The sequence below is a fragment of the Hypomesus transpacificus genome, chromosome 19 (assembly GCF_021917145.1).
Source record: "Hypomesus transpacificus isolate Combined female chromosome 19, fHypTra1, whole genome shotgun sequence".
Classification (NCBI taxonomy): domain Eukaryota; kingdom Metazoa; phylum Chordata; class Actinopteri; order Osmeriformes; family Osmeridae; genus Hypomesus; species Hypomesus transpacificus.
In genome coordinates, this window is record NC_061078.1 from 2,572,912 (window position 1) to 2,590,335 (window position 17,424).

At 50.9% G+C, this 17,424-nt stretch overlaps 1 protein-coding gene across 2 annotated transcripts in view; it reads right to left on the minus strand.

The window, feature by feature from the left end:
• Nucleotides 1–17,424, minus strand: part of LOC124482184 (SH2 domain-containing adapter protein F-like) — a 74,425-nt gene that overhangs the window by 40,387 nt on the left and 16,614 nt on the right. The window lies entirely within an intron of this gene.

Here is a 17,424-nt window from a genome sequence, read left to right on the forward strand (position 1 = left end):
ACGGGTGTTACCGACGCAAACGGCCTTGCTGCACTTGTTCTGTCGCTAACGCGATAAATTCAGTTTATCCACTCATGTGTTGGATAGTGTGGTATTACAGGGCTGTAAAGCACACTGTAAATATTCACATCCACAGTGGGGAAACGGCTCAAGTTAATCAGAAACAGGCCCAGTGGTTGAGAGTGGAGCGCACAGAGCAATAACGTGAGCTTGACTGAGGCAGCACAGCCTATGATTTCCCTAAATCAGCCAGTCCTCATCTCTGTCAGCCACGTGGCATTTAAACACTGACTGTGGCTAGCTTTCCAACTCACTGACACGACTCAATTAGACCATTCCCACACCGAGATTATGTATGAAAATGCTTTCATTCTTTGTATTGCGAATGTGTGCACGGCCCAGTTGCTCTCCGGCGCACGTTTAGGCTTCAGGGAGCAGAAAGACAATCTAATCTCAGCAAGCTCTTTCAGCTTTCCATTTGTTTAGGATTCTGTTGTTCCAAGCATCTGAGCACAGTCATAAAGCCACATTAAAATGTCCTTTTCGCAGCCATAAAATACAAAGCTTTTTAATTGAATGTCACCTCACTTGGATAGGTGTCATTGGAAGCTAAAGAGGCAACGGGTCCAGCCCTGCTCTCGGTCAGGGTAATTGGAGTTTTAATTGACCACGGTCGGCTGCTGCTGAGGGATGGCCAGGATAATGACAATGACAATGCATTCCACTAGACTCTCATATTACAATCCCTTTTCCATCCTTTCCCCCCTGCAATACCATCAAATGACTGCGCCGAGGATGGGTTAACTGAATATCTACAGCCAATACAGGCCTGTAAAGTGTCTGCAAGGTACCATTAAAAAAAAGAAACGTAATCCATTGGCCTGTGGGCTATGATTAGGATTTGTCAAGTACGGATTACTGGGGAAGAAACAGAGACAGTAATGTCATGTTTAGTTAAGACCGTCAAACACTTGTCTGTTCTCTCAGCCGAGTTCTCTTCTCACTTCCAGATTCATGCACTGACTGAGAAATGTGACAGCGAGACCAGCGAGGCAGAGCTAATAACATGCTACGGTTTCTAACTTGACTTTACAAGGACTTTGGCTGATTCAGAACTGGCAAGAACAAACTTTGGGAGATATGAAGCCATTGTTCCCTGTTGAACACTGGTAGACGGGTTTGTGCTGATGAAGATGGTGTTCCTGGTGACAGGTGGGACAGGCAGTAGGGAGAGGCAGATCCTCAAAGAGAGGGCACTCATATCAGAATCCTTTCTATCGATAACGGTTTCTGTCACAATAATGTCCAGTGCAAGGTATCTTCCCTTTCCACACTCTACCACCAGAGAAACTTCCAGAAGGAAGGTAACGACTGGCACGAGAACACACATCACAACGCTCTCGCTGAGGAAATTACATAGCAGCAGGCCTTTGTCCTTTTAGCAATGTTTAGCAAATGCAAATCCAGACAGGAATACCAACCAACCTTGATTGTGTTTATCCACATCAAACAGATGAATCAGGGTGCAGCTTTCACACAAGACAATCATGCCGCCCCAACATCAAATTGTGAGGTCCGGTCGCTAAAAGCCTATGAATATAAATCAGATATGAGAAATCCTTATCAAAATAAGGATGTAAACTGTGGTTTTAATATTTTGGATATGGCTTGCTAAAGGGCCTTTGAAGTCCCAGCGTGGCAGTACAGTAGCAGAACCACATGACTCATGGTAGATCTGCGATGGCGGATATGAGAGAGACCGACAGCACTGTCAGGTAAGTGGGCTGGGACCTTCCTGAGATAAAGAGAGAGAGAGGCAGAAGACGAGGGGATTTGGCTGCGTGCCCGTTTCACATCTTAACAACCCCACCCCTCCCCTCCACCACCTCCCTCCCAATCGGTTTTATTTACGCTGCCAACATTTCAGCAAGGACAGCGTATTTCTCCTTTGGTCCCCTGCACCCCATCCCCCCCCCACCCACCGCCACCCTCACCCCTCCCTCGGTCCATTCTCTCTGATTCAACACTTTGCAGGACCCGCCTTTAGCTTGCATTTTAATAATGCATTAACTACTGATCAAAGGCAATTAATAGGCAGTGCAGCCTTTGACTTTGCCAAGGCTCTTAACCTTGTAAGCCCCCCCTCCTTTCTCCTGAATAAATAATCGTCATGCTGGATCTGATCCGTCCTACAGTGCTGGGCTGGGGTGTGTGGACTGGACTGATGGCTCAGCACTGTAGACATCTGTCTACGCTACATCAACAGTCCCTCAGGTGTTCTGGGCTACTCTCAGTGCTCTCTCTCAGCCTGCAGTCCCCTCTCAGCCTGCAGCCCCTTCAGTCTGCAGCCCCCTCAGTCTGCAGCCCCCCCTCAGCCTGCAGCCCTCTCTCAGCCTGCAGTCCACCCTCAGCCTGCAGCCCCCCTCAGCCTGCAGCCCCCTCAGCCTGCAGCCCCCCCTCAGTCTGCAGCCCCCTCAGCCTGCAGCCCTCTCTCAGCCTGCAGCCCCCTCTCAGTCTGCAGCCCCCTCTCAGTCTGCAGCCCCTTCAGCCTGCAGCCCTCTCAGCCTGCAGCCCTCTCAGCCTGCAGCCCCCTCTCAGTCTGCAGCCCTGTACTAACCCAACTTCACATTCCAGAACCTCTGATATACATCAGCTGATACTAGCTTTCCTACGTCAGTGTATCGGACAGGCAATCCTATTCTAGAGGACATCAGCATGTTGGCTGACAGATATGCAGCAGTGGAAAGACTTGATGAAGAGCCATGCTTGTGACTCTATAAGCTTTAGCCAATAAGATGCTGGTCTTAGAAGAAAGGGAGAGTGGAGGAGACACTTAAATAGAACATTCTGGACATGCCAAACCCTCCGCACGTACAAAGAACATGTATATCGTACACGCTCGGCAACACCTGCTGTCTCCACATGCTGCTCACTGAGACAAAACACATACACGCAGAGTAGAAGTGCCTGTTCACACACACACACACTGGGAGTTTGCACAAACACGCAACATACATTTATGATTGTTCTGACCAGGCATTATGGTTTGCCTTAATTGGCTTAGTAATTTTGTGAATTGACATTTCAGCTGTTACCGTTTAGTGACACATAAGCACCTTCAGCAATCGAAAAAGACAAAGAGCCCCTTTAAATGATTATAAAAGCTTCAAAGATGGGCTGAATGTCAAACTCTGTTCTCTTACATTGTTTTAAGAACCTGACCTATTTCTTCCACTGCCTTTTCCGTACATTTAGTTTGTTTTTCCCCTGGTACATTTCCGTGCTTTCACAGAACACAGAGACCTGAATAGAAATGGGAGTTTTCAGCCCGGATCTCTTTTCAATGAAACTCCCGGCTCGGCAGAAGAAAGAGGTCCTGAGCTTATGTCATCACGAGGATGTGGTAGGTAAGTGGTGGAGGGAGAGAGGAGAGGAGGAAGGGAGGGAAAGACAGATAGAGGAGAATGAAAAGAGAGCGGGGTAGGGCCGGTCTTCAGATTTGTCTGGCACTGAGAGCGTATTTCCTTTTAGCATAATGGGGGGGAGGGGGGGGGGGGGCTTGGTTGCCTCTGCCCTGGCCTTCCGTCTCCATTGACACCCTCACTGACACTCTGTTGCCCCCCCCCCCCCACACACACACACACACACACACACACACAGCCACTCACCACACAGCACAGCCTTCCCACCTGACATCACTGCCCCGTGCCGAATGGGTGGCGGCATGGCAGCCTGGCAGGAGTCACAGTTTCCATCTCCTCAGCTCTCAGGGAGATAAACAGAGCCCATGCTGGAACAGCAGAGTAAAGTCGATAAATATAGGACAATATGGAGCTCCCCCGGGAACAGGAGGGGCTACGATGGGAAACGCACAACAAAGAAGAGCCACTAGGGCCGCCAAAACACGAAACCTTGTCTGGTAGATACACACACACACACACACACACTCTCTCTGAATGCACTGCCTCAGCTGGAAATAGTAGGTCAGGCAATCCAGAATCAGGCTGTAGCCTGCCGAGGGCTGGTTTGCAGTGCGGGGCATCAGAAGCACTTAGAGCCCAATTCCTAACCTGGCCCAGTGGGTGATGTGTATGCTGGGTTTCCCACAGAAAATGTGTTCGTTAAGGTTGTAGGGTGGGGTTGGGGGGCTTTCAGTTGGATGATCAAGATTCATGATGGGTAAACAGAAATGCATGTGAAGACTAAACTAATAAACCCCACCACCATCCCCCACCTCTCCAGAACAATCCTTGAAAGTGTCTTGACTTTGTGCATCCTGGTCCCGAGACCTCAACACGTCACTCTGGCTTTTGCTACAGTGGCTGTCTAATCCATGCGCTCCCTTGCCTCTGCCGCTTGTCCTGTGGTACTCTACATAATCTCGGGCTCCAGGCGGAAGCGAAGCCTCTTCTCTCGTCAGTGTCATTGGGTCTCTAAGTGGGGGACGTTTGTCAGGGGCTCCCGATGCCGAGGAGGAGCCTGGGAGGAAGAATTCGGAATGTTTTCAGTAATGACAGCAGAGCCTGGTGCGATTGGCCCGGAGAGGATGAGGGTTGGCATAGGGGGGAGGAGTAGCTGCAGCACTGCAGAGATGGGGAGGGGGGGGTCCCCATCCATGAAACTCTCTGTCCTGTACACATGTTGCATACTGATATACATGTCAGGTGGCTGAGCGGTTAGGGAATCGGGCTAGTAATCTGAAGGTTGCCAGTTCGATTCCCGGCCGTGCCAAATGACGTTGTGTCCTTGGGCAAGGCACTTCACCCTACTTGCCTCGGGGGGGATGTCCCTGTACTTAGTGTAAGTCACTCTGGATAAGAGCGTCTGCTAAAATGACTACATGTAAATGTCATACAAGCTGTGTGCTCTGGTGGTTTTGAACTAGTAGATTTGATTAAGTACGTTTTGATTTATACAATATCATCATTCCAGATTCTGAGATTCAATGTACGATTGAAATTCACCCGAGGGGTATCTAGAGTCACAGCTTGGAAGGAGCGGCCACAGAGGAGGTGGTTCACTTCATGATCTATGACACAGCAGTAGCACCACTCCAGAAACACACGCCACCTGTTACAGCACTGGAGCTAAGACCATCTGCTGCACTTCCACTGGTTTACAGCCCTTTGCATTGCACTTTTACAACTACTACCAACATTTGCATGACAGTATACTGGATATTGTAGATTTATAGTGTTTAAATGTAGTTTTTGTAGCTGTTGTTTATGGTTGTTAGCTCTGGAGCAGTGCAATTTCCTCCTGGGGATCAATAAAGTGCTACTATCTTCTGCTCCATCATGTAGATCATGAAACAGCTAGACACATTGGCGGTTAGGGTTATGGTGGTCATTTGAACTTCCTTTTTTAAGGCTTTTCACAATCTGTAACTCACCACTCAAACCGCAGTTGTTATTTTTTTAATGATCCCCAATCCCACCCTTTGTCTTCAACACCTCCTCTTAAGCCACCACCATCACCACCTAAACCTCGACCTCTCCCTGTGTTATCACTCCCAGTAAAACAGCCAGCCAGCACAATGGTGTTTACGTGGTGCCCTTCAGGACACTTCTGTTATTCTAATGATTAACACACTCTCCTGTGAACAACAGCTAACATGGGATGAGAGCACATTGTTATTCATTGGGGAGTCAGATGGCTGAGCGGTGAGGGAGTCGGGCTAGTAATCAGAAGTTTGCCGGATCGATTCCCCGCCACGCCAAATGACGTTGTGTCCTTGGGCAAGGCACTTCACCCTACTTGCCTCGGGGGGATTGTCCCTGTACTTACTGTAAGTCGCTCTGGATAAGAGCGTCTGCTAAATTACTAAATGTAAATGTAAATGTATTCTAAAGACTCTGTGGCGCGCGCTCGGCTCCAATCAAGGAAATGACCCACCTGGGCTTCTTCTTCAGAGGGCTTACTGCCCTGGGCAGACAGGAGGCAGCCCATCAGACGCTTCTTCTTCAGAGGGCTTACTGCCCTGGGCAGACAGGAGGCAGCCCATCCTTGTGCAAGCAGAGGCTGAGCAAGGTCAGCACGGCCTAGGCTCCCTCCCTCGGAGGGCCCGTGGATCCTGCATCTCTCTCTCGTCCCACTTCTCCAGCTGGGAGCACTCGCTTGTGCTGATACACACACATGCCCACACACACTAATACACACTTACACAAACACAGTGTTGGCCAAGGGTTGGCCTGCTCCTGTCCAGGTGCTGTAATCACATTTCCGAAAGCGTTTGAAAGGGAACTGCCAGTGGTCAGTCTGCTCAGCCTAATCCAATTCATTTAAACCCCCCCTCCCTCCCCTCCCTCCCTCCATATTATCCCCCCACACTTTGAAGAGAAAGCTTTTGACTACCCTACAGCATGAACCGCAGCAGATGCAAAGAGCTTGTCCTCTGGCTCTCCCCCACTCACTCTCTCACCCTCTCCAAGCTTCGTCTGCTCCCAACAAGCTCCACGTATGCAGACCACAAACCCAAACACACACAAACCCACACACACACAAACACACACCCACAGCTTCCTGGTTTCATCCAACTTCACGGTGTGGGATATGCCTGCATGCTGTCCTCTTATCTGGTGTGATGGCTGGGTCATCTTCCAGTGTCTCCTTCTCTTACTGTGCTCTCTTTCCTCCCAGGCTGGGGAGAGAGCAGCCAGGGGACACTCTGGACCCAAAGCTCCCTGTCTATGCATGTGTGTGTGTGTGTGTGTGTGTGTGTGTGTGTGTGTGTGTGTGTGTGTGTGTGGGCGGGGGCGGCAGATCGGAGAAAGGGGCTCCATGCGGGGCATTCAGTCTGCTCTGAGCCGGCCAGCTGTTCACTGCCCAGTCTCCCTCCACAGTGGCCGGTGAACAGGGAGGGTTGCCAGGCTGTTAGGACTACGACCACAAAGCCCCAGCACACACAGCCAACCCAAGCTCCGTTAGACATGGGCTCCATTCAGAGCTAGGCTTTGTTTGGCTTCAGCACGCTGAAGAGACCATATGCTCCGGCCGGAGACAGCCAGGCCAGTGCCCACCCCCGCCTGGACGACACTGTCCACCTCAAGGCGACCCCTGGAGGACTCAGCCTTGGTAGTCGGCAGGTGACCTCCGAGCCCCCAGAGAGGTGTTGATGGGCTGGCTGGCCCAGGTCGGAGGACCTGCTGACAGTGACATGTGGTCCTGCTGATGGAGCTCTGAGTGACCAGAGAGGCTGAGTGGTAGACTGATGTAGGCAGACATGTGTGGCTCTGTGTGGGCCAGGGCTGGGGCCAGGACTGGGGTCAGCGCTGTGGAAGCGGTGGAGAAGGCTGGTGCAGTGGACAGTTTTAGGACATACTGGACTGAAATATTCCTGAGATAGATAATTCGCTTCTGATATCATCTATTTAATTTGAAAAGTACAGGCTAAATTATTTAATCCCCGAGTGATTAAAATGACTGTGGGCAAAAAAAGTTAAATACTGCCTTGGAATTGAAGAATTCCATTGGAAGAGCTTTTAGCAGAGATAAAAGGATTTTCAAATTAACCCACATAAGGAATGTCACTGTAATGTTTAAGGGGTGACTTTGTTCTTAATCATTATTCACTAAACAAGTTTAATAATAATTTGACAGAATCAAATAATGCCTGGCATTTTATTGCTTTATTAACACTGAATAATAGAGGGGATACATTCATATTGGCATGATGATTACTCCTCAATGCCAATTCTTATGATTTCTGCAGACACATTCATTTTTCATAGGGCAATAGAAGACCAGCACAGTCAATATGGTCTTCAATAGTGTGCTTTGAAAGCTTTGCTAGGGCAGCAATACTCTGGCACCTGCTGAGCAGAGAGCTGAAAGTATTCTGGTCAGTACAGCACTTCTCGGACTTGGACTCTCTCTCGCCCCCTCTCTCTCTCTCTCTCTCTCTCTCACTCACACACACACACACGCACACACACGCGCACGCACGCATGTCTGACAAAAAAATCCTGTGGGGTTGGGGCATGACTGGTATGACTGCGTGCAGCCAGTGTTTGGCACCTGCTGCCCCGTGTCACCAAACACTCGTGAGCCCCTCTCTGTCAGACGTGCTGGCTCCTAATGAGGAGTGAGGCTGCCGTCCAGAGGCTGCTGCCCACACAGCGGGCTGGCGTACAGGCTGGCATCGCTGGAGAGAGAACCATGTGTCAGGCTCCCGCAAATCAGTCAAATGCCGGCCCCACTATTCCAGAAACATTAGACAACAATTACAGTGCAGGTACAATGCCAAAAAGCCACTATACACAGTCAAAGACCCACAGCACACTAATGCAATACAGAAAGTCTTTGCTGCCTTAACCTCCACCTACAGGAGCAAGCGTCTGCACTTCCCCTCTGCTCATCAGCGGTCAGTCCAGCATGAAGCAGCCAGTAACAGGATTGTGATTCCCCCCTCCCCTCCCACCCTCCCACCCCCTCCTCCCCAGACCACACTCAGTGGGAAATGTCAGCAGTCCAGCTTGTGCGATATTTAACGTCCAGCCTTCACTTACAGTCCTCCGAACCCCCCCCTGAGATCTAAAGGCTGCGAGGGCAGCCAGTGTCTGTCTGCGCTACGGACGCCGCCAAATCCAATCCAGCCTGACAGTGCTCAATGCAAATACTCTGTGACGCTAACTCAGGACAGAATGGCCCCTGTGTGTGTGTGTGTGTGTGTGCGCATGAGTCCACTCCTTCACGGAGCAGTGAAAGGAAGCCAGCTGAACATATTTGAAGCACGAGAGTGCATGGTGTGTTTCATGAACAGTAAAGCACACACACATTCAAAAAAAAAACATGACACAGCATGCCTGTCTGTCTAATGGTCTGACTCACAGGCCCATACACTGTGCTGTGATAGATTGACCCATGCTAGCCATGTCAACCAACCCGTCTGACCAGTCTAGTCTGGAGGGGAGGATGACAAGGCGATGGGATGCCAGTCGATGCTTCCAGTACGTTCTGAAGTCCTGTACACTTACGCCCGTAAGTGTGTGCGTGCCCCATCCTTTATCTCTCTTCCTCCATCATTCGACTGTAAAAAAAAAAATCAATGGCGGTTCTGTTTTTAGCCGCGGTGCTGTCAGAGGACATTAGCAGGCAGAATGTGGATGGCCTGTGGGCTCCACAGAGGTCTGGCTCAGATCAGAGGGCAGGGCCAGGGGCGCAGAGACACCCCTCTGGGTTTTCGGGGTGGGGTGGGGGGCTAGTGCCTCCGAAAGACACAATGTCACCCCCTGCTGGCTTCACCTGAGGAGCCTTCACACCCTGTCAGCGACCCCCCCCCTCCTCCACCCACCCCGTCCTTCGCTCCATCTGCCCCCACTGGGTACGCCACACCGAGAGGCCAGTGAATGGCCGCCCACCAACCATCTAACAGTCTAGCTGCAAGCCATTACTGGCACAGCGAGGAGATATGGCAGGGAGGGAGGGGAAAGACAGAGACAGACACACTTAGAAAGACCAGGGCCTGACCTGCTCCTAGATGCTCCAGCTGCTCATCAATACGGCCGCTGACATTTCCAGATCATTGATTGGTGGTTAGTGATGGCGGTGCCCTGGAGGTGCTCTATCCAGGACAGGCACTCTGTGAGGTCCCCCTAGCCCACTTCCAGGAGCCCGACACCGGGCTCCAGTCTGGGCCTGGCCCCCTTAATCACTCTAACCAGAAAGTCAATACGGTGCATGAGTCAATTACCCAGGGAGAGGGGCTCGGAGACCACGTGAGTCCAGAGTTTGCCTTATCCAGACAACCAATCTCTCTGACAGTCAAATCATAGGCGGCTTATTGGATTCCAAGGAGCAGGAGATCTTTACATTAATAGATGCATTAATAATTCACTCTGCCTCTGCCTGTGTCTTATTCACCATTCCCCTTTATTCCTCCCTCCCTCCCTCTCTCTAGCTAGCCACCAGCCATGAGTGGATCACTGAATCCTGGACCTCCTCTCTCCACTCTGATCAAGCTCTCCAATACCGTCCTACATGTCCCCTCCTCCCTCCCTCTCTCTCTCTCTCTCTCTTGTACTACAGTTCCAGCTTCTCCACGCTCAGATCTCCTCATCTCCCTTTGCGGGCCCTGCCCAGGTGATAGACTGCAGGTCTTCCACTCCATACCTCTGTCACTAATGAGGCCCCACAGTCATACATACTACATATCAAATTAATAGTCTGCATGAAGCAATTACAGTTTAGATCAGCCCAGTTTGGCCTAGCCCGGCCCAGCCCGGCCCAGCCCGGCCCAGCCCGGCCCAGCACAATCCATCACTATTGATTGATAAGATGTTTGGCAAGCACAGCAAAATCCACAACCGAGATAAGAGAGAAAGACATTGGGAGGAACACAGCAATCCACAGAGAGGGAAAAAAAAGGGCGGGGGCAGGGGGGGGTGTACTGGTGATGAGACATTCCCACGCTAACTGTGGGGTTACATCCAACTGAATTTCCATTTAACATTTAAAAGTCATTCAAACTTCCCACTGTTTAATTATCCCCTTGATGGAAGGCACAATGATGAGCTAATGCCATGGGTATGAGTGGGACCTCCTTCTGTACTCATTGCTATGAGTCAGTGTTTACAGCCTGGCCACTCCTGGTTGTTCATAGATGAACCCGTTGCCTCTTCACTGTGTAGGCTGTCCTATCATGTATTCCTCCGCCTGGTTAATTAGGGCTTGAAGCACGTCTGCATGCACGAGTAGGGTTCTAATCTCCCCAGCGTCTCCGGTGTTCAACTGAGCTAATTAATTAGCCACCTAAATGCTAAGCATGTCATTGCTTTACAAGTGTGACTCGTAGCTAGTCCCTTTATGAGATATGACCAATGAGACCATTTGAATGTGTGTGTGTGTGTGTCAGATTCATTTTGATTAAAAAAACTAAAACCCCCAAAAAGTATGACAGTCACCAATGGAATGTTGTATTTTTTGTGTACGTGTCTTCATAGCTGATTGTAAAGATGTCTACAGGGAACAGAGCAGGGTAAATGTTTTAATCCACAAAGCATACTAGTTAGGCTTCCCTGAGTGAGGAGATAACAGCGTGTCTGGAAGGCAAACACTGAGAAGGTCACTCCTGAATAAATGTCACAGATAAATTGCCTCCCGGAGAAAAAAAAAGAACAAGAAAAAAAAAAAAAACCCTTGGGTATTTTCACAAGACAACAAGGCTCATATAAAGACCTTGCTCCATCATGAAGGGAATAGCAATGGCCTTACGGTAGTCGGCTCTTGTACTGACAGACAGACAGACAGGCAGAGAGACAGACAGAGAGAGAGAGACACACAAAGAGAGAGAGAGAGAGTCGAGAGAGACAGAGAGAGTCGAGAGACAGAGAGAGAGAGAGAGAGAGAGAGAGAGAGAGAGAGAGAGAGAGAGAGAGAGAGAGAGAGAGAGAGACGGAGGTGGGTTCGGGATGACGACTTCATCAGAGCGTCAACCCCTCAGACCCACCTCATCCGCCCCGGCTGTCAGCCTGCTCCTCGCTCTGCATTACTCGCACTGCACCGGACAGGCAACAGACTGGGGTGGGACTGTGTGTGTGTGGTGGGGGTTGGTCTCCTGGGACCACTCTGTTCTTCTCTACAGGGTTCAGTCAGGACACACTCTCACTCGTCACAAACATCCCTGGAGATACAAAAGGACAAAGTGTCTGTTGGGTAGGGCAGTCTATTTTGGGTTAGGACAAAAGACGACACACCAACATGTCGTCCCGACACACAGGGGTGAGATGGAACCAGGGATATTGATCCTCTTTTAGGCTTTTAGAAAGCCTAAGTTGCAGATGGCCCGGTCCCTCAAGAGCTCCAGTAATGGTGGAGATCTGCCTTAGCGCTGGCAGAGAGCCTAGCGCACTCTCAGGTGTCTGAAGGGAGACCCACCCCGTTGTGCATTAGCTCTCTCTCTCCTTCTCTCTCGCCTTCTCTCCCTAGCGTTCTCTCTCCCTCGCGTTCTCTCCCTCCTTCTCCCAGACGTCAACAGCTGCAGCCCCAGCCCGACCCGAGGCCCACCGTCACACGGTCACGCCTGACAGAGTCGGCCTTCACACAGGAGTGACAACATACGAGCCGGAGACCGCAACGCACACAGCAGCCCATTCAGACCAGAGCAGGGCGGCTTCCACGACTCAGCAGCCTTCACACACACACAGCAAACCAGCCCTGTCCACCGGCCGACTCCAGGAAACCCACATACGCTGACAGACAAGTCGACGAGCTGAAGGATATCCTGGCCCTGCTACATCTCCACGGCCGGGGAGGACCGCGAGACACGTGCGAAGGGAACCTCGGATCGCTCGGAGAGCGCAGGTTTACACTGCGGCAGTGTGACTTGAGCGTGTCAAAGCAAAGTGACATTGCAAGCGTCGGGCAGAGTGGTCACCTGGGTGACGGAGCGAGGTAGTAAATGGCGGGTATAAATCCTGCGGCTGCGTCCTCTGCGGCGGCCATGACAGGGATTAATGGCGTCATTAATCTTGCCTGGAAAATGAATGACTTCAGCACCCCCCCAACCTGCGCCTTCCCCGCCCATTCACAGCCGGCTCTGGCATGACGGATGGCTGCCGGCTGTGCCAGCCCGTTCCTCCCCCTGGCACGGCATGGCACAGCACGGCTCACCAGCAGGGACTCACCGGCCAGCTTCTTCAACTCACATCCCAGTCTTACCACAGAGCACCTGTGTGTGTGTGTGTGTGGCTGAGTGTGTGTGGTGTGTACATAAGCAGGAAGTAAAGCAGCCCAGTGCAAACTCACTGCAGAATGATTCTTTTTTTTTTACAAGCTTGTGGACAGGGGGAGGGATAGAAGGAGGAGATGGGGGGAGGAGGGTGGTGGGGAGGGGTGGTGGGGAGGGGTGATGGGTGGGTGGTGGGGGGGGGGTGATGGGTGGTGGGGAGGGGTGATGGTTGATCGGGAGGGTTCCTGAAGCGGCCCACTGTGGTTGACTCAGGCCACGCCAACCTAAAACGGTCGAACGACACAGCGCCGGCTACAGCAGAGCGATGTGGCTGAACCCTCCACCCACCCTGAATGAAACCAAACACCCCCCGACGTCAAACAGACCAGGCCTGGGACGCTTTCACAAGCATGTCTGGTCGATGGAGACCGCTTGAGATAGACCCTTCTGGTACGTTCCACAGGACAGCTTCTGGCTCGGGTTGCAAGTAGTCGTTTTATTTTCTTTCACAGGATTAACATTCCAGATATCCTAATCCAAGACCTAATCCAGTATCTGAAACGTGGGAGATATCTAAACCTTTCATCTCCTCCATGTTATCCTATAATATAACCCGAGTTGCGTGGTGGAACTCAGAGAAATAGGATCCGGTAGGAGGACAGTTGTGTGTGATGATGCAACATCACCACGCTTGTGCTTCGCAGGTCAGAAATCGTTACCAATGCTGCAGTGAGACAACCCCTCTCATCTCATCAATAAGTCTTCAGTCCTCCTGCCAGAGACTACCACCACCCACCCACCTCCCCGCACACACACACACACACACACACACACACACAAACGTCCCCCACGCTTTCCGTTCACTTGACACACTAAATTATCCCTTCTCCAGCCAAGGTTGTACACCACACAAACAAACGCGGAAGAAACCCTTTCACTACCGACAAGTCCTTGAAAAGATACCACTACTAACCAAACACTCTAATGAGCAGTGGTCTCTGACCTATTGAGGCAATTATCTCAACAAGTTCCCAATACCCGGCGTGACACTCATCCAGGGGAGGGGATAACGACGAGGTCACCATCGCCAAATCACAACCCATCTCCCTCATTTTCGTAACGAGTACACAAGGCAGAAGACGGCAGATAAAAGTTGGATTTCTGGAGGGGTTCCGCTGTCTGTACACGTCTTGGATATGTCCTCTGGTTTCCACCTCAGTCAGCGGGGCTCACGGGCTAAGGAGACGTGCCAGGGCACATGCAGCAGCTCCCGTAGCCTGGAGGCTCGTGGCCTACGGGTGAGGCCTGGCTGCCTCATCCCACTCTCCCTCTCCTCTAAGTGTCCCCCATAAGACCAACCACCGGTGGGGATATGCAGAGCGGGGGGGGAGGGGCACTGCTCTGACAAACGAGCGTGTCAGCCACAAGCCTGACCGTGAAACAGCATGGTGGAGATGAGGGGGGGGGGGGGGGGAGGCTGTGCCAAGCCCGGGCCAGGGTGAGTCATTGAATGAATAACCCACAGACAGAGGAGGGGCATTTCTGCTTTGGCACTGCCAGGCTCAGCTCTGCAGACGGGGGAGGAGGAGTGGGCAGCGGCCAGGATTGGGAAACGTTTCCCAGCATCCAGCGCTACGTTCCCATCGCAAAGCCGGGAAGACAACGGGTCGTCGAGTTCTTCTCCCGTGAGTCAAACGTTGTTCTTGAGCGATCTGACTCAGTGCACTACTCCCTCCCTGGCCGGCCTCGACCTGGAGGAGATGATGAGGACAAATTGACTTTGGCTCTGTTGACACCATGTGTCATAAATTCTCCTACCCCGACACAAACTATTTCACACCGGAGGGTGCCAGTTCTGGCAGTGGTCTCAAATGCGGATGTTGCTTCCCCCCATTCCCCCCCCCCCCCTCGCCCCCCCACCACCACCACTTGCAAAGGTCGTGGTTTGGCCCAGGACAAGGCCAGTGTCAGAGAGCAGAAGGATGGCCTGTGTTTGCTCATCTGAGCTCGGTCATGCAAGCTGTATGCACTACAGGACTGCCCCCGCTGTGGGAAAAGTCTCACATGGCTCACTGACTGACCAGGCAAGGGACAACAGGGCCCCTGTGTGTGTGTGTGTGTGTGTGTGTGTGTCGCTAACTCAGGTAGTGGCACTGAGTAATGACCAATGGAGGAGCGGTCTACAATAGCACCTCAACCCCCTCTGGCTCTTCCAGAGTTACAAGTCTCAACAGCAACAATAATGTGAAAGAGAACATGACGAACAGAGGACGAGAAAGGAAGAGGAAGAGAGGAAAACTCAGTCTGATACTACGCTTTCTTCCGGCAGCCGCACCTGTAATTAGGTAGTGCTGCTGGGGCTCTGGTATGTGAGGAATGGCCAAACTGACAGCTGAGATGGCGCGCGTGTGTGTGTGTGTGTTTGAGGGAGAGACTGTGGGGTCTGCATCAGGAACCTGCCTCCTCAAACACACACACACACAAATGCACAAAGACATGCCCGGTATAAATCAAGAGAGACCTCCAGCAGCTGACACTGAGGAAACATGCACATTCCATCCATCCCTTTCCTCAAAAAGGCACACACACACACCACACGTAGAGCACATGCAGATACACACACACGCCAAACACATAAAACTCTCTCACTCACACACACACACACACAATCTTTTCCACATATCTGAAGGCCGTGCTGTAAGCCACAGCAGAGAGAAGATTATGAGCCAGGCTTTGCAGGTTAGTAAGTCGTGACATGCACCTCCAGCAGGTCCATAAATCAGTAGCCTGCACACAGTGGGAAAAGACTTTCAGGAGACGGAAGGATGAAACACACAAGCGTGCACACACCAGCATACACACCCACACCCACACCCACACACTGCCTGAGCTTGAAGGTATGTTAACATATGTCCGACCATGCTCCGCCTCATCGTGGATGCCTTTCGAGGTGTGTGTTCTGTATGAGCGTGTTTATTTTAGAAGACAATTTGGTCCTGATATTAAGAAACCACCCTTCATATTAGCACACTGTGTCATTAGGCATGTTTAGCGTTAAACATTTTACGAACAGCAATCATTATACCCTAAACCGAACACAATGCACACTAATTTAAACCCTCTAACTGTAACAAACAATCAAGTCCAACTGTGCTAGAAATTACTTTGTTCTCAGTTTTAGGGCATAATTATCAATATGATCCCTAAATGCCAACCTATCAAAAATTCATGGACTTGCAAATGGATCTGTAAAATGCCAGAATGTTTAGTCATGCCGTCTGTTCGAGACAATGGAGATTAAAACTGCCTCTCCAGCAGAGAAGGCAGAAAGCACTGCGTCTCAGGCTTGGAAAAGGGAGAGCTCCAGTAAAGAGAGAGGCGTAAAGAGAGAGGCGTAAAGAGAGAGGCGTAAAGAGAGAGAGAGAGAGAGAGAGAGAGAGAGAGAGAGAGAGAGAGAGAGAGAGAGAGAGAGAGAGAGAGAGAGAGAGAGAGAGAGAGAGAGAGAGAGAGAGAGAGAGAGAGAGAGAGAGAGAGAGACAGACAGACAGACAGACAGACAGACGAGTGTTTGTGAGAAGAGACATTTTCAGACACATTCTACCCAAGGACATCTGGGTCTGTATTATGTGTGTGTTAGTGTTTATGTGTGTGTGTGTGTGGAGAGAGAGGGAGAATGGGCTGGGTACGCAATACACCATTACTAATAGAAATTAAACACAAGTCTGATTTATCACTGATCCACTTCCTCTAATTACTGTTTTATATGCAACTATAATTTACACACCTCAGACATTTACAGGTTTAAACAATTACAGTCACTTTCATTTGAAACCTTTTAATGGACCATATAAATTTGACCTGCTCAGTGATTAAAAATACTTCCACTGACAACCATAAAAGAGAGTTTCAGTTCATGTTTAGTGGGTTAGGTGTTCAGATCAGGGATCTCAGAGATCCGAGTCTTATCTGTACAACAGCTCTCTCTCCCTCTCTCCCTCTCTCCCTCTCTCCCTCTCTCTCTCTCTCCCTCTCTCTCTCTCTCTCCCTCTCTCTCTCTCCCTCCCCCTCCATTCCTCCCTCCACTGCCATGCCGTTCAGAGCCAAACACTCGAGCAGAGGGAAGCTCAGGCCATGCCACAGATCCCCAGGTGGAGAGACAGCTGAACCTGTGTCCGCCTCCACAGAGAGACAGACGAAGAGAGAGACGGCAGAGAGAGAGAGAAATGTCCTTTATGACCAGGTCTCACTTCACTAACCCAATCCCATTATTGCATTGGTCTGCGTTGTGGACTCTCTCCCACTCTGGCTCCACCTCTCTTTCCCACCACAGGATAGAGGGATGCGGCCCTGAAGGATGTCCTCCGCCGTACTGCCAGGGCCCTGACAGGCTAGTGGCCAGTCATGGGAAACTCAGTAATTACACTGTCCATGGACCAAACATCAGGAACGCAGCCATTTCAACCACTCACTGTCATTTCCCAGGAGTATGTGTGTGTGTGGTGCGTGTGTGCGTGCGTGTTGCAAGTGTGTTGAAAAACATCCCAGTTTAAATTTCAGTGTACTATTTGACACAGGCTTGATAGCAATCCGAGCCAGCCCAGCATATGTGATAGTTAGTGTGGTTATAAGCCTGATAGAGGAACAGCAGGGAGCTGTATAAATCCACAAACGGTACAATCCCAAATGCTCCCTGACAGCTCAGTCAAGACAACAGGAAGACAGCGAGTGGCAATCAATAGCATACACCAGCAGGAATA